The 23,277-nt window shown below is 39.2% G+C and overlaps 1 protein-coding gene across 2 annotated transcripts in view; it reads left to right on the forward strand.

The window, feature by feature from the left end:
* TENM4 (teneurin transmembrane protein 4) overlaps positions 1-23,277 on the forward strand; it is a 927,633-nt gene that overhangs the window by 145,055 nt on the left and 759,301 nt on the right. The window contains exon 2 of one of the 2 annotated variants that reach the window (XM_071432902.1): positions 13,570-13,644. The exons of the other annotated variant lie outside the window; for it this stretch is intronic. The gene's annotated coding sequence lies outside the window, so the exon portion shown is untranslated. The remainder of the gene's footprint in view (positions 1-13,569; positions 13,645-23,277) is intronic. 2 annotated transcript variants of the gene reach the window in all.

The raw sequence follows: 23,277 nt of genomic DNA on the forward strand, positions 1-23,277 counted from the left end.
TACCCTGATGAATAAAAAGGTACATATTTTAGTTTTCTGATTATTTCATTTCCTTTAAGACTCCATTTGAAGCCTGCAATTATTTTTCCCAGTACAGCATTCCCATGTCTTGCCCATATGCCTGCCCATGGCACTCCAGGCACCACTGCTCGTGCAGTCTATGGTTGACCATGCAAGATATTCCAGTGCACAACAGTGGCTCTGCAAAATTGTCTCAGTCTTTCCATGTTGTATGTTCATTGTCAGTTGGCTTCTGCCCACAGGTCCTCTGGCTTCATGACTGCCAAAAAAGAATAAGTTCAGATTTTAGTTGCTATGTCTTCCTGTTCTCAAGTTCAAGTCGAAGGAGATTTGGAAGGGTTTGTTAAATACAACTTATCTTTTTTACTCAAATAAGCATAATAGATAATCCATCTGACATAGATAATCCACCAGACATAGATTGTTGACTGACTCCTACAAGCTTATGTTTCTCTATAGCCATTTTCTTTCTGAAAAGAAGCACAGCCACACTGAATGGAGATGTTTAATTATTTTAAAGAGATTATTTCATATTCTTTCCTCTGCCACATGGAAGCTTTCACCCATCTCACCTGGTGTGTGATTTAAATGCACGGTCTAAGCAAATTTTAACTTTTTGACTTGGATATAAAAACTATAAGGCTCATGAAAGAGCAAGGCTTGGTAGGATAGGTTTTCAGAGATCTACAATATATGCTGCAAGCATAAAATAAGGAATGGCACAGGGAAGGTAAAACACGTTGCAAAGTATCTTAGCACATAAAAATGGAAGAAGGAAGAAAACTCAGAAATTAAAAGTAGGCAAAGAAAATGTGGTACAAGGATATGCAGCCTGTGAAATACATTGCCAGATAAACAGCTTTGAAAAGGGGGATAAAGCTGGACTCCCTGGGTGGGCACATGCCTTCCCCACCATCTAAATGTGTACTGGAACAAGAGTGATCTGTGTGCACACCTCCCTTCTTTTTGGATGCAAAACTTGTGCTTTAGGGTGTAATTTAAGCATTAGCTGTTAGAATAAAGGGAGTTTTACAGTCAGAGACTTCTGATATTTTTGACAAAGCAGCATGTGTCTGAGATTTCCAGAGACTGCATTCTGGTTATAATGAGTCACTGGTCTGACCTAGAGCAGAAATTTCTTTGTGGCAAAAGGGATGTATTTATGTATGATTTCATAATTATTCCTCTTGTTCATGCTGTAGATGCTGCCTTTGTCTTGACTGTGCTTGATAAGGTCTGCATACAGCCAGGCTTGTGCTGACTATTGGCTTCTCTCCCCAGATAACAACATGAGGAATTTCAGGACAGTTAAGAAAGGGAGAGTAATATTTTCAGAGAATTATAGAATGATTTGGGTTGAAAGGGATCTTAGAAGTCATCTAGATTTAACCCCACTGCCATGGGCAGAAATGCCACCCACTAGACCAGGCTGCTCAAATCCACATCCAACCTGGCCTTGAGCACTCCCAGGGATGTGGCATCCACAGCTTCTCTGGGCAACCTGTTCCTTACCCTCTGAATAAAAACTACATCCTAACATCTAGCCTAATTCTCCCTTCCTGTAGTTCAAAACCTTTCATCTTTGTACTTATAACTGTCTTCTCATGCAAAAATCATTCTAAATCTTTTTGTAATGCCCATTTGATTGCTGAAAGGTCACAATGAGTTCTCCCATATATGTGGAAGTACAGCCAGTTCAAGATGTATTTCAGACTAATCTCCAATCATTAGTTGTGTCTTTCACAATCTAAGTTGTTTGTCACAGCAAGTACATGGCACCTGACAAGACCTCTGCTGCTTGCTATTAACTTTTTGGGACCAGAGGATTGGATCACTGTGAGGCTTGTCAAGTCTCAGCAGACAGTTGATGCTTTGGCTTAGAGGTTTATTTGGTGCTGCTCACTCATTGTAAACAAAAGGAAGAGTCTTCCATCAACATTTCTTTTCATTATTTTATTCAGTAATTGGATCTAAAGTAATGCACTTATCCCCAAATGTTGACACTCTTGCATTTAAGGTGACAATTTGTTGTAAACTTATTTTTAATCCTTTTGTGGATATTGTGGTATGTAAATGCACTATGCTGTGCCAACACTGTATTAGGGCTTAGGCCATTAACAAACAAATGCCCATGTGTCTGACTAACAGGCTTTAAACTTTTGTTCCTTACCTTATTTGTCCCTCCGGAAAGTCCTATTGCGTAAGAGCATTCAGTGTGTATTTGTGTTGAAAGTGTGTGCAGCACAAATGGTGTACCCCAGGATTCAGAAGTAAACTGGTCAAATTTCAAGTGTTTCTTACAGGTGAGAGAGTGGAATAAGGAAAATAAAGGAAGGTTAATAAAAAGAGACATAACCATAATAAAGGCACAGATAAAGGCACGGATATGCAATTGAAGAGATTTTGATAAGCCTTAAAAATGTTTTAAAAAAGATGACTGCAGTTTCAATGAATTTCTTATTTGAGGGAATTGGTATTTCAGTAGTAATCAGGCTGGTAGAAACAGATTTGGATATATTGCTGGATATTTGAATACAGCATTTCATAGATTCATAGAATCACAGAATGAGTTTGAATTGGAAGGAATCTTAAAGATCATGTATTTCCTTTCTGCCATGCCCAGGGATACATTCCACTAGACTAAATTAATCTAAGCTGTTGTCTAAAGGCATTGAATTTGCCCAAAATTCTCTGCATTTGCCTGAAAGCCATCATTTACCCAAAACAAATTTTTATACCTAACATGATAGGTGTTTACAGAGTCTGCAAAACTGAATAGAAGAAGACAATGTCCCTTTCTTGAAGGGTTTATGGTCCCTGGATCTGCAGAGCACAGAGCACATACCCCAGCAGCACATATCAGAGCACAAAGCACATATCCCAGCAGCTTTCAACATTTCCAGCAGTATTACTTAGCACACCATGGTGCTATCTTTAAATAGATTTTTTCGTAAGATAAGGCCTGGGTACAGCAACAAGACAGATATTGATGTGGCTTTATTTAAAATAAAATGTTTTAAAAAGGGAAGAAAACCCCCAAATAACTAAAAAACAATCAAACAACTACAGCAACAAAACCCACATCAAAACCACAAAAGTTAAAAGTTACAGAATTACCAGCTACAGCTGCCAAAACCCACTAGCAAAATAAGGTTAATCCCTGAGTTCAGAGTGACAGGTTGAATTTCAGGACAAACAAGCCCTCCTGTGTCCTTTGGCCCAAAAAAGCCCCCTGCCATGATGTTCAGAATAAACATTCCCAACAAAGCTAAGTGCACGTTCCCTGCCCGTGCTAAGTCGGTGGAGCTGGGAGGCAGGCATGTACTGATTCAACTGAGCATGGAAAATGGACACTGTCATGGTGATGGCTCAGTGTCTGAACAAAGAACTTATTCCATTTAAAAGTTAGCCTTTTCATATTGATTTCAGCCGATTTAAGGAATAAATCAGATGAGTTTAGTGGAGGAGAATGAAAGACTTTTGAATATATTCTGTTGCCAATTCTCAGCCAAGATAATTTATTTCCTTATGTCATTGTTTACATCCAGAGGGCACAGGGAGTGGAAACACAGACAGTAACAACAGTTTTTATACTTATTTTGCACCTTTTTTATGTCCACAAAGCCAGAGCAACAAGTAGCAATTTGCACACTGAATTTGTCCACTGATTTCAAAGTAACTCATATTTGAAAAAAATAAAGAATTTACAGACGTAATGGACTACATTTCTGCAACTGCTTACACATCTGCTTTATGGCAAGAGAGACTACTGGCCTAGTAGTGTGTGCCAATTAATGCACATGCAGAAAGAGGAGATTGTGCCTCATAAACACATGTGCTGAAGTGTGTGGACTTCACGATTTAACTTTGTTTCACAGTGTTCTAAAGCATGATAATGTGTAAACAGTTGTTTACTTATCTGAAACTTTCACCTCAGTCTCTCAACATTTCTGTAGAACTCGTCTCTTCCTGTGTGCAGTAATCCTCAGCTACTTGACAGAGCGATAGGTGTGCTGGGGAGCTTTGATTATGCTGAAGTCTGGCAGTGGCAGGGGATCAGAAGAGATGCTAGCCCCTGTTGCCTGATGTGCCCAGAGACCATTGGGCACAGAAGATGCAGGATATGGGGTGGCTCAGGGAGTCAGCTCACTGATTTTTGAGCTGTCTTTGGCATGTGTTAAAGCATCCTGGGGACTGTTTTAAACAACTCCAGTTGGGAATAAGCCAAATGCAGTAGTATTCTGGCCAAGTCCTGGCACTCTCCTTTCTCCAGGGCCAGTCAGGATTGATGGTATATTCGCAGGGTTCATTGACTGTGTGCCAGCAAGGGATGTTATAATGCCAAGAGAAATCTCAGCTGGTGAGATCTGAAGAGCTTCCAGGCTCTAAGGATTGCTATAGGAAGTTCATCTGAAAAACAAGTCCTGAAAGTGTGAGGTTCTGGATATCATTTTAAAAATGAGAAAAAGATGGCAGAAGTAAAAGGGAGCAAAGGTAAAGCACTAAGAAACTTGAGTAATAATAAGAATTGACACTTGGAAAAAATTTAGACTAGAAAAGACCTCTAAGAGCCCTGAATCTGACTGTTAACCCAACATTTCCAAGCTCACTACTAAACTATGTCCCCAGGTGTCGCATCTGAAAATCTTTTTAATACCTCCAGTGACAGTCACTCAACCACTTCCCTGGGCAGTCTCTTCCAATGTCAGGCAATCCTTTTGCTGTAAAAAATTTTCTTAATATCTAATCTAAACTGTCCCTGACACTACTTGAGGCCATTTCCTCTTGTTCTGTCACTTGTTATTCGTGAGAAGAGACTGACCGCTCACCTGGCTACAACTTCCAATAGAGCAATAAGGTCTGCCCTGAGTCTCCTTTTATCCAGGCTAAACATCCCCAGCTCCCTCAGCTACTCATCAGACTTGTGCTCCAGACCCTTCACTGCCACAAGAGCTTGTGAAGAATTATGAAGACACTTTGAAGTAGCACTGGTTTGGAAAGAAGACCAGCAAGGCCATCCAACAGCCAAGGCATGGACCATGGCACAGAAGAAAATACTAAAGAGCTAAAGCTGCCCAGTTTCTGCAGGTCCCCAAAATCTATTTGCTGGTCTCTGGTGTTATGCCTAAAACTACATCTTCTCCCTGCTCTAAATCCACTAGATCATTTCAAGACAGAAAATTAATGGCTTGGAGATCTCAGGTTTTAAAAATATTTTGGCAGAATATGGAAATGGATTTCCAATTACAGTGGTCAGGTTCCATCCTAAGACTGCCTTGTATTTTGCAGTATGTTCAGTCCTAGAGATCACAGTTCCTTGCTAGTCTCTGTTCCTTTCCATAGTCTTTTTATTGGAGAGCTATTATGACACCCTGTCCCTGAACTAATAAATATCTGACTAGTATCCACCCCAGTGATGTTGATGACCAGTTTATGTGTATCTTCCCTACATAATTATAGAGATAAAAAGGGAGAAGGGGAAAGCATATTTTTGTATATGTTGCAATCATATCCCATAAATACTTTCATCTTGTTAAACGAATAACTGGTTTAATCCCTTCTTATAAAATATGTTCTCTATCTGTGTCACTCATCTTTGCACCTGTGTCTGCATTTAGGGAAGTAAAAGATTTCAGCAACTAAACCTACCATAGCCTATCTTTGCAGTTGCTTCTGTACCCATATACTTTTAGTATCTGAATACTTGTAGCCTTAGAGTAGCTGACTGTTATGCAGTATTCCTCATTGTAACTTGGCAGATTTCATTGTTTGAATTTTTTTCTGTAGTTTAGTACATGTCTCATCACCACCACCATGGTTATTACTCTTGTTGTTGTTATTATCATTTCAAAAGGCTGCTCCTCTTAACAGCTCTTGATTAACCATGACAGCAAGATGGCCCTTACAGGAGCTGGTGTTCCAGCTCTTCCTGGCGCTCCAGCTCTTCCTGGCAATGCCAGTACTGAACAGAGGGTAGTTGTTTTAAAAATCTGCAGCATGAAAAAGTAAGGGCTTAGAATCACATTGGCATGTTACATCATCTAAAGGGCTTCTTCAAGGAACAGATTTTTAAGGACTGTGCTAATTAACATTGCCAATTGGCATTAGAAGTAAATAATTTGATTCAATTCTGGATGAGAGGTGCCCTTTAAGAGTACCTTCTGGTGAAAACCATCATTATAATTGGCATTGTTTCATATGTTTTTTGAACATTAACACACCTCTTTTCCTAACACCAGGCAACATCTCAAATAGATGTCCATTCTTTTACCACATTCTCTTTTAATTATCACTTTCTTTCTGCCAATGCTCAGTGGGAGTTAAACTGGGACCTGGTTGAGCCCTGGAGGATTTAATAACTTTGTGATAATTCACTGAATAGTTTCTGGGAGCCTGGTGCAAATTGAAACCTGTGCCTCTGGGGAAAGACATCTCTGAGAGGCCATCATGCTTCTTGGGTAATGCAGGAAGCCAAACCTCAGCTTTGTGTCAGAGGATTCTCACATTTTTGAGGTTTCATTTTCAAGTTCCATGCTTCATTTTTTCATTTTCTTCATGTACTGTTTGTCAGTGAGTGGGATGAGCTTCTAAGCTAGAAGCTAGATCTTGAGTTGTCCTGCATGTCTGACTGATGCTGTATGTTTTATTAGATCTGTTCTTAATAATTCTGCACAAACATGAGCCCTAAAGGAATCATCAAAACCTAAAAATTGTCCTCCTACATGCCCCTCTTGTCCATTTTCCCTTGTAAATATATCATTAACAGTGTCTCCTTAGTATGTCCCAATCATGCTTTAAAACTCAAAACATAAAGAATCAACTTCATTGCCTATTCTTATAATGACTCAATCCCCCAGACTTCCACTTTGATTCAATGCAGTTCCATGCACTGCTACTTTGCTATTCTCCAGTATTTTAAATTTTTGTGCAGGAATACATACAGTCTTCTTTTCATATTTTATTCATAGATGGTGATCCTAGTAAAACTGGACAGGAACTCTTAGGAATTTAGTGGGTACTGTTGTCCCTGAAAGCTCATTCACTTTCTCCATTGCCTTGACCCGTATCTGACAGGCAATTGTGGGACTTTGTGGCACAGCACTAAAGGACCCTTTCAACATATCAGTGCTATGTGACAAAGCAATGCTCAGGAATACTTTAATAAACACCAGTCCTGTGGTTTGCATAATTTTCATCACTTAATCAGAATTGTTCTTACATGCAGTTGTCTGGGTCAGACTGCTTTCTCTGGTTCCTCAAAAAGGTGAACCACTGGCAGCAGAATGGCTACTGCTCTGTCTTCCTAAAAATGCTGTTTGAAGACCTTTAGAGGTCATTGGTTGAACTTTCCACCCAGACTGGGACCGCTACCAACACCAGATCAAGTTAACCATGACTTTAGACAAATATAGAAAAACTACAAGAACTGGGATTCCATATCCACCCTGGATAACTACGGTTTTTCACAAAGTTGAAGACTGCTATGGAATGTCTCTTTTGTCAGACTAAACAAGCTCAGTTCTCTCAAACTCACTTCATATGTCACTTGCCTTGGCTAGTTATAATCTTGGCAGCTCTCTGCCACATTCCTTCCAGTTTTTTCCCTTAAATTAGCGAGGTCTAAAACTGCACCATTATTTCAAGTGTGGCCTCACTGGGAGTAAGTAAAGGAAGATACTTGTTTCTTTTATCTTGCTGTCCTTATGGAACAGTTTTGTTGTATTCTCATGCAGATACTGATTCATGCTTAGTCGACAACAACCTCTTAGGCCTTTTTCAGCATCCTCCATTCACATCAGTTGAATTGAGCCTATTGTGGTCATGCAACAGCTCAATCATTTGACTTATTAGTTGATTTTTTGGTCTTGCAAAGTAAAATGTGGTAACTTCTGGTTTTGTTAAGGATGTTGCTTCCCTTAGCCTTCCCTTTTTTTTTTTTTTCCTGATAATCTCAGTTCTGACACGCCTTTATTTGCTCTTGCATCGCATTAAACAAAACCATCAATCTTCAGATTCAAGGATCTTCATGACTTACCACCTACTAAGACACAGTGTCTTAGTTACCAGCTACAGAAGTCCACCCTTAGCACTTATGTGCAATACCTTCAAAAAGGCACCTTGGTGCTTTTCACCTGGCCCTCCGCGGGAACAGAAAGATTTTATTGCAAACCTCTGTGAAACTGTATAATGAGTATTTGTATGTGTATATACAACCACCTATAAAGATATAAATCTATTCAATATAGAAGCAGTCTCAGATCGATTGCACAGTTAGCTCATAAAATGTCTGTGATGCCTCTTGAGGATATCGTATTGGAAACCTTGTGTAGCTCTGGATCTCACCCCTCTGTAGCTACCTCTCTGTCCATATCCCATTTTGGTTTCTTATTTCATCCTGAGACAGTAAGTACTGTAGTCAGAAACTGATTTTTTTATTCTGTGTATATTTAGACACTAACTAATACAATTTAACCTGCTGCTTGAGCAGGTGTCCAGTCACTATCATCATAATAATGATAACGATAATAATAAACCCAAACAAGGCTAATTTTAGCAGACACCTGATCTTGGCTTTCTGAAAATTAGTCATTCAATATTCTTAATATCTAGCGTACAGTCTGTCTGGTTCTGCTTTGTCGTATGTATCACAGGGACAAAGTACTTATGTGCTTCTCTGTAGAGTAAATATATTAAATGGTCCTTTTATGTACCATAGTGACAATTTCCTATAACTAAGAATGCAAATGAGATACCCCTTTTCACATCAAGAGATGTAAGCTGGTCCTTTCTTCTCTACCATTAAGTGAGAAAACAGAACTGCTTCCAATTTTTACTGAAGCTGGGCTCAAGATGTAAAAACTTGCACCCTGCCCACAGAAATTGAAAGAAGAAAAACCAAAAAAAAGCCTTCTAGATAGAAAAATGCAGATTTTTATTTAGATTCTACAAACAAGCCAAATGGAGCATGCTGCTCTAGGGTTTCCCACTCTGTTTAACTGAATGGGACTTACAAGACAACTGAAAAGGAATGGTTTGCAAGGGCATGTAGTGACAGGACAAAGAGGAATGGCTTTAAAGTGACAGAGGGAAAGTTTAGATTGGGCATTAGAAATAAATCCTTTGCTTTGAGGGTGGTGAGACACTGGCACAGGTTTTCAAGAGAAGCTGTGGCTGCCCCATCCCTGGAAATGTTCAAGGCCAGGTTGGATGGGTCTCTAAACATCCTGGTGTAGTGAGAGGTGCCGCTGCCCACGGCAGGGACATTGGAACTAAATGATCTTTAAGGTCCCTTCCAACACAAACCATTCTATGATTCTATGACTGCCTTTTCCTCCAGGGAAGCCAGATGGCCCATCACAAGAAAGCATGAAACCTAAAGGGAATAAAAACATGCTAGAAATGTGTCACATGGGATAAAAAGAAAGCTAGAAGGGTGAATGTGGGTAACAGATATTTAGTGGAAATTGTAGTAGAATACAGGTTTAACTCTTCTTAAGTTCTTCTTACCCAAACTTTTATTTATTTTTTTTTAGACTTAACTTGAGCCATCAAGCACCCCTGTAAAGTAAATGAGAACTAGAGGTCATAGAATCACTGAATTATAGAATATCCTGAGTTGGAATGTTGGATGGGACCCAAGTCCAGTCCAAGGGATCATCAAGTCCAGTCCAAGGGATCATCAAGTCCAGTGCCTGGCCCTTCTCAGGACCATTCCCAAGAGTCTCACCATGTGCCTGAGAGCATTGCCCAAACACTTCTTGAACTCAGACAGATTTGGTGCTGCGACCACTTCCCTGGAGAGACTGTTCCAATGTCCAACTACCCTCTGGGTGAAGAACCTTTTCCTAATATCCAACCTCTGCTGACACAGTTTCAGGCCATTCCTTTGGGTCCTGACACTGACCACCACAGAGAAGAGATCAGTGCCTGCCCCTTTGCTTCCAGGGCAGTTGCAGACCACAGTGAGGTCTCCCCTCAGTCTCCTCTCCTCCAGGCTGAACAGACCAAGTGCCCTCAGGCACTCCTTATACGGCTTCCCCTTCAGAGCCTTCACCATCCTGGTGGCCCTCCTTGCAATGGACCCTAATGGCCTAATGTCTTTCTTTTACTGTGGTCCCCAAAACTGCCCCCAGCCCTCGAGGTGAGGCTGCCCACTGCAGAGCAGAGCAGGACAATTCCCTCCCTTGCCCGGCTGTGATGCTGTGCCTGATGCACCCCTGGACATGTTTGGCCCTCCTGGCTGCCAGGGCACTGCTGACATATGTTCAGCTTGTCATGCGAATAATATTTTAAACACTGCCTTGAGGAAAATTTGGTATTTCAGTATATTTTCACATCTTGAAATGTGAGCTGAAATAAACAAACAAAAAATTATTATCAAGGAATTGAATGTTTAAAAAAATCACAACTTGTAAAGGTGTGATTTCCTGTTAAATTTCCTTGCCTGCTTTTAGAAGTAAGTGGCTGGACTCCATGAATTTAGAGGTTTTTTCCAACCTCAATGATTCTACGATTCTATAAAAATCATGCAGTTTTTCAGTGCAAGAGTCCAACACATTCTTTTTTGAGTCACAGTCTTTAAATAAGAACAGTTGTCATGTTTCCTACTGATTTTTCTAATTACAAAAAGCTGTGGTTTTAAAGAACAAAATAAAAATTCCAGCTTTAAACTGTACCCTAGCTCTGATCGATAAACTGAATCTACCTGGTAGATGAGTTAACTGAGACTGTAATGATATCCCAATTTCGATTTCATTGACGTAAAGTGAAAGTGACTCCATTAGAATCAATTGAGTTACATCAGAAAAAAGCACCTTTAAAAGATGTTGGATTTCCACTCAGAAAGATCTTACTTACCACTAAATTAGAAGTTGATGATAAATCAGGATTGCAGTCGAGGAACCCAGTCTCACGGGCTATTACTTTAACAGCTGATCCACCACAGAACTCTTTAGACCTATTTCTTAGCCTATAATTATGAACTGTATATATCTAAGCACCTGCCTCCTGTGTAAAGAAGATAATTTCTTCTCAATCACACTGCTTAAAGTCCCCTTCTACTGTCTTGTTGCATAAACCTCTTTCACAGGGTTTTGTTCTTAAGCCACAATCAAAGAACAGATATGTTCTTTAGTCTTATGCAGCAAGTAACATTTGGGAAAGCAAAAGCACAGTGACAATGTTAGATGCCCAGGAAATAGAGGTGATGTTACAAAGTTTTGGAAAGCTAAAAATGAGCAGTGTAAAGCATAAAAAAGCAGTTTTAACTGTCAGTTTTACATCAGTGACCATACTGTATGATTCACTATCATGATAGACTAGTACAGCAATGATATTTAAAGATTTGAAAGGAGAAAGTTCTGATTTGGAAAGAACAGTTGTTAAATGCTTGTCTCCTAACTGCCCACTGTCACCCACAGGAGGAGTTGAGGGCACAGGGCTTGGTGGCTCCTGGGGTGGGAGAAGACAGAGGCATCCCCTCAGAGCAGAGCAGTGTCTCAACATCCAGAGCCCATCCCAATAACCACAGCCAGTCCCAGATGCAGCCCAGTGATGTCCTAGCAAGACTCCTAAGCCCTGAAAATAAGTTCTTGATACCAAAAGTGCCTATTAGGAACAGATCATGGACTGTACTTGACCATCTTAGGTTTGTTCTGTGCAGGGCCAGGAGTCAGACTTAGTGATCCTGGTGGGGCCCTTCCAACTCAGGATATTCTATGATCCTGTCAGCAATGTCTAGTTGTTGCCTGGGACGAGAAACGTGCTGAGAACAGAAGAGATCATTGCATGTCAGGATTCAAGCCCCGATGTGTACAATTGTACACATGCAACCATGTTGTTTGTGCCAGTCAGGTATGGGATTAGGATGGAGATTGCCTTGGGGACCTTCACCACCTGCAAGGACAGGGTCAGCTCTTTCACAGGCTCATCTCTGGGCCACGCAAATTCACCCTCTCCGGTATCAGTTCCATCAAGCTGGTGGTCACCATGGCCAGATGGTCTTGAGGTTGCATCAGAGCAGCAAATACAGTCCTGCCTTTAGCTGTGCCTGTGAACTCATCCTGTGTGTTGCTCTATCCCAAAAGTAAGGGCATGCCTAAAAAGGGGAAGATCTTTCTGTCTTCTCCGAAGTTTGCATTGTCATGAATGACTAGTGTGAAATATGTAGCTTGAGGACCCTGGTGCATCTGATAAGCAATGACTTTGCTCTTTTAAAAATGCTATTGCAAATTGCAACTGTAAAGCATTGTGTGCATGCTTAATAGGCTGCTTTATTTAAGATTATTTATCAAATTAATCTGATTATGATTCTTTTCTTAAACAACTATGCTACAATAACCTAGAACTTGTCCAGAAATAAACCTTCAAAACTCACTTTTATGATTCACCGAAAGGCTTGAAGTGCACTAGGAATAATTTAGCAGCACCTAAGCTGTTAAACAGCTTTCAGACAGATAAGGAATTACATGAGATACTCAGAACTGTAGAGCAGAATTCTTTGTTAAAAATTAAATAGTGTGCTCTTCTCTGCAGTATGCTCTTGTGCATACTTGTGATTAAGCAGGTTGTTTGGCATCTGTTGATGTGCTCCTTCTTCCCCTGCTGTAGAAAACTACATTAGGACTCTATGAGAAGCAGTAGGAACTCATCCCTAAATGCAATGTTTTCCACTCTGAAGGCAGGGTCCGAAGTCTAACTGAAGCAGCTACACCACACTTCAAGGAAATTGCCTCCCAGTAATCACAGGCAGATAGTCTGCCATGCAGGCCTCTTCATCCTTCCTGAAAAAGTAATAGTCATCCACAAAAAAATCATATGGAGTTTTGGGGAGATTTAAAATACTACATTCCACACTGAATCTGTATTATTTCTTCTCATATGGCTTCAAGGTTTATATGCATTTAAAAGAACCTTTGTCCTTTGCAAGGAACCTATTTTTGCCAGTAATTCACTCTGCTACTCTGACCTTATTTGCTGATGGCATAATTTGTCATGCAACCCTACATAAATACACTACATCAATAACATTTTCTCAAGGCTATTTTCCCCTGAACCACACAAGAGCAAATTGGTTATTTTTCTTTTAAGCAAAGAGGCAGACAACATATAACTTTTCTTGTACGGCTCTAATGTAAAGCAGGCATGCAGACAAGGCTTGTTTTGGTTTTATTGCTATATTTAAGATGAAGACAAGGTGGTAAACTAAAGTTCAGGGTTTTTTAAAATCTACATTTGAATGTGACCTTTTCCTTTCTTGTTCAGTTTGCACAGAGGAATAATTTTCAAAGTAGTGTGGGAAGGAACAATTAAAGTTAAATGTTAATTTTTAAAAATGAGGCCCAGCTTGCCTTCTAGTTTCTGAATTGCCTCTGGAATACAATTCAGGCTCAGCCTCCTGGGGAAAGGCATTGGAACAAACCACTGGTGTAACAAATAAGAAGGAGAATAATAACTTGTGAAATCAGACTGGTCTTTCTGAATAATTGAGGCTTGAGGTAGCAGTGTTCTCCCCCAAAGCTCTTTTTGCTGTAATTTCCTTTATTGCAGACTGTGGACTCCTACAAAGGGACCAGGAGCTGCACCCCAGGTGGCAAGGGCAGAAGATGTTGGAGTCTGTTTCTGGTAAGGGGAACCAGATGAGAATGTTCCATGTAAAGGGAACAGTTTCAGTGTCTTCCTTCATCATTGTTGAGGTCTCCACCACAAACTATCAATTGGCTAAACCAAATAGCTCTTGGCCCTTTAATGTTCTTCTTTTAAAAGTTCTTGGCTTAGGCAGATTTCCTCCCAGTGTGGGCACAGGACATCAGGACCAGAGGTGATCAAATTTTGCACCCTTCATGCTGAGAGCAATTATCATGCAGACCTACCCTGCTCTCAGTTTGACATGTGCTTCCATGTGTGCAGCATCTGTAAGATGAAGTCATGCCTGTGATCTACTGCCTCTGGCTGAGACCTCAGCCTCCAGGTAGTCATAATATCTTAAGTGTACATAAGCTGGAGCCTTTAATAAAAGTTCAAATAATTTTTTTGTTCACAATGAGAGGCAATATTCCAAATCACATCTGGAAGTGCCAGCTATTTCTCCACATCAATAAACACCATTCATAGATTTTGGTGGGCCTTAGGGAAGACTCCAATTTTATTACAAGTTCAAACCATGAGAGTACCATGCATCAATTCCTACCCAAAATGCAATAGTCAGAGTTGAAGAAAAGTGTGTGGTGTCTTGTGAAACAAACATCCTGTTCCAGCTTTATAGTTTCTAATAAGAGAAACTTAACCACAAAATTTTGAAAGTGATTCCACAGACTAATAATTTCCATTTAATTATCTTTTTTTTCTTTTCTTGCTGAATTCAAATAATGGAATCATAGAATGGTTTGGGTTGTAAGGGTCCTTAAAAATCACCTCGTTCCACTGCACTGACATCAGCAGAGATTTCACCTACTAGACCAGTTTGCTCAAAGCCCCATCCAGCCTGGCCTTGAACACTTCCAGGGGTCAAGCATCCATATCTTCTCTGGGCAACCTGTGCCAGTGCATCATCACCCTCAAAGTAAAGAATTTCTTTCTAATATTGAAGTTAAACTTTCCCTCTGCCAGTTTAAAGACATTACTGTTGAGGAACACACTCAGTGCAGGTATCTGGGTAAACAGCTGCAGTTGGAGCTGCATGTTCGAGCTCCAGGGGTGGCAGGCTGAGCCCAGAGGCTGTGAACAGCTGCCCCTTCACATAACAAAGACACCTGTGGTCCATCCTGGTGACCACAACTCCAGAGTTCCCGTGCTTGGTGTGGGAGGGGAAAAAGCACAGGGGCTCCTTTGTTCTTGGGTCCCTCCTTGGAGCCACCAGCTCTTCACTGTGAATAAATGGCTTTATGGAACAAGACATCAGAGACCCTGCCATGGCAAATCCAGGGTTGGGCCAGTCAGGAATCCAGTGTGGGTGTGGGTGTGAGTGGGGGGTGTGGGGGGAGTCTAGCAGGGACCCGTCGGGTCACTGGAGCCGCTGCTGTGAAGGGGCTTCGGTCCCAGCAGTGACAGTCCCTGGAGCTGGCAGCGCCACTGCCACAGTCTGTTAATGGTCAGACCAGGAAGTTTCCTTAAAAATTACCAATTGTTCCATCCCTACATGCCATTCATCTTGTCTTTCCTATATTGGTGTTGTTTTGCCATAATATTCTACACTGAAAAGACTGCTGTTGAATTTCTGTGGTCCACACAGACACTTAGGGACCATCGACTGACCCCGTAGTTTTCTCCTTGGAAAGATGGAGTACCTTCTGTCTGCTAGGATGCCAAATCACCTTCCAGGTTTTAGTTACTCCCCTGCTCTACTCTGAATTCTCTGCAGTTTTTTAGCATCTCTCAGTGCACTAATAGCAGAAATGGACAAATTATTCCATGAATGGTTTCATTATTGTCAAATGCAGATGTATTATAATCTCACAACTCCCACACACTATCCCATATTTCTATCCATTATTTCTTTTTACTGCAGTGTCACCTGGGATCTCATTATTAGTTGATTATCCACCATGGCCCTAAGTACTTTTCAGCATCACTATTTCCCAAGTTAGCAAACCCATATCATTATTGTAGTTTGCATTCTTTTCCTATATACATTGTCCTTGGCCATATTGAAGTAGATACTGTTTCACTGAAACCAAACTTTAAAATTTTTCATTAACCACTCCCACCCCTGTTCTGTCACTAAGAGATTTTTTTTCAGCACTAATGTAATTATCCCAGTCATTCTTAAAATGTCCAAATAACATAGAACACGGGAGTCCTCTGATGAGGGGAAACACAGGTACTCAGATAAAGTTCCATATTAATAATGATGTTTTCATAATGATACGTAAAGCAGTTTGTAAAATAATGTGCATATTTTTATTGTTATTGCAGCTTTTGTAATTTGAATTCATGAAACAGGACCTGTCATGATATCAGTTCAAATGTTTTGAAGAAATGTAATACATTTCATCAACAATATTTCTCTATCATTTAAACTCATCAAAATCAACATTTAAGTAAAATGACAAAACCTTTTTACTCCAACACACACTAACTAGTTGCTAGTTTGGAGTTGAAGGTTTTCAATAAATTATTTATTAGTTCAGTTCTGCATCTGCTATTCAGTTTGTGTAGGTTACTGCAGCAGAATATTTTTTTCTGTGGTTTGGATTTGCATCCTTCCCTTTATAAGGAAAGAGTTGTAATTAAAAAATTTCTCCCATTCCAAGTGGTATTTCACTTCTTTTTTTACCTAATTTCCAAACTAATTTGTCAATTAGATGAAATCACTACTGCTTTAAAATAATGCTTACAGTAACAATAAATATACTTAACTCAGATGCTCTATCAACCTTATGAGAAAAATTGTTTTCTTTTGCTGGTTCATTGTTTTATCTTGGAAAAAATACCTAGTTGCATAATTAACTCTGACAAATCACTCTTAAAATGAAAATGAAATATTTTTAGACCTGAAAACGGAAGAAACACAAATTCTAAATTATGTAAGATTTTTATATGAAATGTTTGTATCTAGCAATAAATTAGTTCCTTTGAAGACATATTTTCTGCATGAAAATAGAGAATATTTTCAGAATCCTAAATACCCAAATATTTAATTCATATTCATACCCCACTAACTGAATCTAACTATTGTCAATGCTAAAGGAGTATAAAATAAAGAATATTTATTAGAAATTTGATCACAGTTTTAATAAATCTGAAATTTCCATACAATTTTACCAGTAAAAAAGCATTTTTTAGAACATCCAGTCATGCTAGCATCTTGACCCTTTATGTCATTATATCCAAACACTGAAATGGCCTTTTTTTTCCAACAAGATCTGTTTGGAAACCAGGAATTTTATTTGTATCCTTAGGAAGCAGGGACTCTTGATTAAACCCCCCTGTTCCCCACACAAGAAATGAGTTTTGAATCTTGGCATATTTTTCCTAAACCAATGTTTCTCTTCAAAAGTATTACAGGGAAGGTGGAATTAATTAAACATAACTGCATGTAGCCCCTCTAAGTATGCCTCCATCTGAGATTATTGCCCTGGCTCCCATTTCTAGTCGCTGGAGGTCCTTTCAGGCCTTGACTTGTCTGGCTGAGTTCAGATGTCTGTTTTTGGAGAGATAAACTGCACTTGAGCAGGGGCTGCTTTTCTCACTGCTGGGAAAGGCTCTCTAGGGTTACTGGCTCAAATGGAGCTTTACCCACTGCACATATCTCACATTAGGGAAGGTGTTGCAGCAGACGCCTGTGGCTACATGTAGTGCTATTTTTCTGGATTTCCTGAGCCTGGGAAGGTCTCTCTGGCCTGTGAGAGAAAACAGGGCAAGCTTACTTACAGAAATCCACTAAGAGTTTAATTAACAGGGGAAACCAGTGTTTCTTGTTAATTTTCCCTAAGTGTGTCTCCATCATAAATATATTTGTTGAGTGTGGGAGACCATGAGGATACTCATTGTCTTTAAAACCCCTTTGTCTTGCTCAGCTGTTGAAAGGAGATATAATGCAAATAGAAATCATCCTAAAGACAGAAAAAACAGCTGATTTAGACCAAACCAAATTGAAGATTTTGCTCCCTGTAGCAAATACATCCTAAAGAATATTAAAAGACAATAACTGTGCTGTAAAACTGTGGAAGGTTTCTCACAGCAGAAAAGCATTACAGGTGGATCAAGTGCTTGGAAGTTAAAAGTAGACAAATTCTAAGTAGAGAGATATTAGGTATATTTAACACGGATTTGATTTTATAATTCTAACAGTTTCATGCTCAAATTGGATTTAAAGGTTGTACTCTAGTATAATGAGAAGTGATTCAGTAATGTTACTAGATTGATTTCTCTGATGTTTATGCAGATTATAGTGGGTGACTGTACAATCATGTTTTTCTTATGCAAAGTCCTATTCTTACAGAAGCCATTGACAGAAGTCCATGGTGTTCATTAGGAGCAGAATTACAGTGTTAGTCTCTGTTGTGTTGCACTAAATAGTTCATTTAGTTGGTTGTTTTGCACTGGGTGATGGGAATTTTGTACTGAGTGTGGTATGTCATGTAGATTATTGCCCCTTCCTCATCCCATGGTTTCTCCCCATGCACTCCTTTCTACACCCCTGCTGGTCTGCCCCATGGATCCCCTCCCCTCGCCCCTCCCCAATGGCATCCCATTGGCCACGGTCCTCTTTCCCCGCCCCCATCCCTGGGGATAAAACCCCACTGCAGGGGTAAAGGTAAAGGTTCGGCCTCTTTTGCCACCTGGGTGGTCGCTGTGGCCAGCAGTGTCCCCTCACAACCCAACAGACAGGACACTCGTCCCCACGTGGTGGAAGAGTGCTCCTCGTCTTTTATCTTCAGTCCGTGTGGGCTAAGGGTTCGAACTAGCTGGGTTGGACTTATATAAAGCCCAGAGAACCACAGATTATTGCAAGTCTCTATTATGCTATGCCTAAATACTATGTAATATCTGGTTTCTCAGCCTTTGTGAGTTTTTACAGGATGCACAGAGTTTATAGATGGATTATTTTATATTTCTGAGCTAATGTTGTATGCTGATACCTGGAGAGGGTGCTAGAATGTGAATACAGAGAAATTACTAATATCACAGAAACAGCTGAAGGGAAAAATAGGAATTACAGAGCAATATACACTGCTTATTGCAATCAGTGTACTTACAGCATAACACAAAACGGAATTTACTGCATTTATTCTAAGCAAATTAAAATTCATTGTTTAATCTTTAGTCTGTCCACTGAATGCACCAGTCACTGAAGTGTGCACTTCTGGGATAACCTGACACCTATGTTCATAATTAAAAACCAGTATAAATTTCTGTCATTTTTGAATATCTACCATTTTGGATGAAGAGAGAATTAGAACATACAGTAGAGCATGTCTTTGTTTCTGCCTGTCATGTTGATTGGTATTTGTCTTCAATCCCACATGGAGATGGTTTCTCTTTTTGAAAAGAACAGAAAAATTTTCTGTTGCATTAAAAATCATCAGGTGTCCAGAGCTGCACTAAATAGTCAGTTTTAAAACTGTCTGCGAGGAACAGGTTTTAAAAATAACAGAGAGAAAATCAAAGGCATTTTTTATGTTCTTTACCTAAGTGGGTTTTTTTTGGGGGGAGGAACTTTTACTTATTTTATTTTTTGATTTCATATATATATATATATATATCTGAATTCTACCAGAAGGGAAATCTCTGAATTTCTGAATTAAGACAGAATAACAATAAGCCCCATCCATTTTAGTGAAGGCAGCCAGTTTATTTTCATGTAGGCATGGAAAGTAGCTCCTCTGTTAGCACAGTATATTCATAACACCATTTGAACATACTTTTTCTAAGTCCTTTATTATACCATATATTTCTAGCCTTCCTTATGGAAAAAGGGAGAGTGGGGTGGGGAAATCTCCACAGTTCTATTGTCATTCAACATACATTTTGTTCATAATGCCATTTGCGCAGACTTCCTCCAAGTTGTGCATCACTTATGTATGTTTCAAGCTTTCCTACCATGGCAAGAAAAACAGAGTTTTGGTCTTCAAAGTAGTGGGGGGTTGTCCTCGAAATGCAGGCTCAACTCCTCTCTTTCTTTGTTTATGGATTATTGTTCCACATGGGAGCAATTTTAACAAGTCCTGATTGGACTGTAATCCAGAAAGAATTAAGCCATGACTTCTACCCTGACTTTTGTTACATTAAGAAAAAAATTGGTGAACTCAAAATAGCCTATCTGTGCTTCAAATGACTGTATTTTTAACAGATTAATTCCTTTTTTTTCTGCCATGGGAAAAGTCACATTGAAAAGCTATTGAGTTTGCATGCTGGAGGACTGACACAGGGTTCTCTGGTGATACCTGATGGACAGTATCAGCAGTGAGACAAAGGGGGATTATAAAATAAATAAAAGGATCAATCAATTGGAAATCAGTTGCAGAAAACCCAAGATTTTTAATGGGGGTTAATCTCACTCCTTTCAAACTATCAGAGGGTCATAGAAGGGACAGTTGGAAGGGACTGTGGAAGCCACCTCCAAGCTCAGAGAGGACCAGGGCCAGCACTGGATCAGGGCAGCCAAGGCTTTGTATAACCATGTACTTCAGAGCAGATTCAGACATGGGCAAATATTCTGAGCTCCACAATGGTAACACTGCCTTCTCTACTCTGGTTAATTAAACATAGATTTAAAAAAAAAATAAATAAAAGCCCTTCTTACTGACATTTACCAGGTTGTGCTAAATATCAATGCCTGATTTCAAGTAGGAAAAAAAAAAAAAAAGAAAAAAACTCTCCCCAGTGGTCATTTCCAACCATAACCATTCTCTCAAAAAAAGAAAAAAAGAGAGAACTACTAAATTAGGATTTTCAGGAGATAGATACTCTCAACTCATCTGTTTTATTAAATTCTGTTGGGGACTGAAAAAAATTTAGCTCCTATTCAGCACTCCATTATTAATGATTACATTTTTTTGCTGCATAATGGTTTATAAACTTTATTGCTGTGCAGGTATTTTAAGTCAGTGTCATCTATCCAGCTAGGAAATGATGAGGTGTACTGCATAGAATTTATTTCAATTTTGTGTTAATCACTATGTAATAAGAAACTGAAAAATGACATTTTAAAATATTTATAATGTTCTCAGCAATAACCAACAGTATTTTCTTGCAGATTCCACTTATTAGAGTATTAGAGTGCTTTCCCTAAAATCTAAGATATAAAGTTGCTCTTCTGAGATAGGTGCTTGATTCAATGCAACTAATAATGGAAGATCTTAGAAGTGGTTGAAATTGTAATGGTGTGCTAAAGAGCATAATGTGAACATAAAGAATTTCAGAGTTCATTTTGAGAGGAACTTCTTATAAAATCTTACATAGACGCAGAACTGATTGTATCCCTTTGCTTTTCCCTCCAATCATAAAACTGAGGCTGCAGAACTTGGAATACACTTTTACAGGTTTTAAAATATTTTAACAAGGAATATCAGAGCTAATTGAATTTGCAATAATGGTGGAGTTTGCGTTAATGCAAAAATGTTCTACTATTACTGATGAAAATCTCATTTTATTACTGATTGGTGGTCTGTGGGAATAATTTATTGATTTTCTTCTGAAACTCCTGATATGCCTGTAGCAGAGTGGGGCCTGTAGATATTTCGCCAGCAGCTCCAATTTTCTTTGTAGATGACGCAGAGAGAAATGCTAGCTGTGTGGTACAAGTCAGCTGTGGAAAAATACAGTCAAAGAACATTTTAAGAACCCCAGCTGAAGCAAAAGTGGCTATCATGGGACCGGTGGAAGGCACTGCTGCTATGTTTATTGATACAATTAACATCTGACTTCTGAGACAATCCAATGAGCCACAAATACAACTTGTGCAAAAAAAACCTGCTCCTTCAGTAAATTGCAAATCCTGTGAGACCATCATTCCGTCAGCCACAGCTCCTCTGTTAAACAACCTACCAAGCAAGCAGCTGCAAGAAACCTGAAAGGTGTGCTATGATGCTACATATTAATTTAACAGGTTGCTTAATAATCTGTAAATAAACAGAGTTATCAAGCTAATTAGCATTCAGGGAAAAGTTATGCTCTTTGAATTGCTGAAATTTAGAGACTGGTTAAAATTGCCTCAGACAAAGAAAAATAAATACATTCAAACAATAGTGAATATTGTATTACGAGGTAGTCCAGCAGTCTAGAAAGTCAAAACCCTGATTTACCTACATTTTATGCAACAATCTTAAAAAAAAATAAAATAAAAAGCCAAAAGAACTCAATTTTTCTAAACTTGTTAGGAAATCAGAGCAACAGAGAGAACTTCGGTGGATATTTTTTAAACATCCCTTGTCTTTGTCATTGATGGTTATAACCAATGTAAACTAGGACAGTAGTTTCTGAAAATTCCTTCAAATTTAGACATATATAATTAACTGTTCATATACTGTGCCAAACCAGCCTCCACTTGCTCTTCTAGATCCTTACAGGTGTAGATGCATAGAACTGCAACTGACATGACAACGTCAAAAGGCTCTTGGGCTTCTGACCCTCTTTTATTAGCTAAGTATATATAGCTAAGCACTGTTGTTTTCTTTTCTAATCTTACTAACATTTCCATTTCAAAAGGTTTTGAGGCTCCAAGGTATTATAGTAATTGTGCAAGCACATAGAGTAGATAAAAAATTAATATAAATAGTAAAGTTTCTTATAAAATACAGCATAATCTCTAAATAGTCTACATAAACTTTTTCTTGAGAAATGCAAAATATTTTATTACATTTATATATTACTTGCCACTTTGTGTAGCCACACAAAGACTGAGTTCAAATTTCCCACTTAACTAAAAAACAAGACAACTATAACAATTTTCTGCACTAATATTTAGAGATAAACAATTGAAAAGTAGTAATTTCTTGTTTTATGCAGTTATCAGATGCTATGAAAGGCTGTACAACTGAAAGTGTGTGGTCGGCATGATGAGAAAGCAGCACAGGAGGAAAAGTGGAAAAGTGAAGGGAACCTAAGAGTTCCTTGAGAGAGGAACTCACTTAAGAGTTAAGAGCTGTGGAATTCTTTTCTTGCATTGAAAAGAATGTAGTGTAGCAGTGTAATGATATTAAAAAACTGTAAGTGCAGTGCAATCTTTCTTGTTTTTCTCATATGGGATATTTAGTCTCTAAATGTGGTCTTTGGGCAGACAGTCCTACCTCCATGCTCTTCATTCTGTGCTCTTGGGTGTCTCCTGGGATCTCTGCACTCCTACTAAAGCCCCTGTGAAAGGCAATTAAAAAGCAAACCTATTGGCACTAGACTCAGCTTTACTATAAGGTGACCCATACCCCTGCTGGAAAAATGAGCAAGGTGCTGAAAACCAAAAGATGTTTATGAAAGATCATATCTCTGGAGGAAAAGGAGTCGTCAATAACATTCCCATTTATTTTCTTACTTAAACACTTTCTTACTCTCTAGACACCAGTTAGTTGCATTACAATATGGATCACATTCCTGCTAGGTTCTTATTTACTTCTATTGATGATGGCTTAGGATGCTTTTCTTGGTCAGGCATTCAGAACACACTGACAAAGGAAGCTTGAGAAATTTCATCCTGACCCTGCTCCAACAAACGATTCCTTTACTAACCCACACTCATGTATGTGCTTTATGTCCCTGTGCCATCTGTAAGGGGCACATCTAACAAGATTCCCAACTTTGCTTCAGAGGTTCAATCCCTGG

Source organism: Agelaius tricolor, unplaced genomic scaffold, assembly GCF_023055355.1.
Source record: "Agelaius tricolor isolate 1412-34295 unplaced genomic scaffold, bAgeTri1.0.p SCAF_9, whole genome shotgun sequence".
Classification (NCBI taxonomy): Eukaryota; Metazoa; Chordata; class Aves; order Passeriformes; family Icteridae; genus Agelaius; species Agelaius tricolor.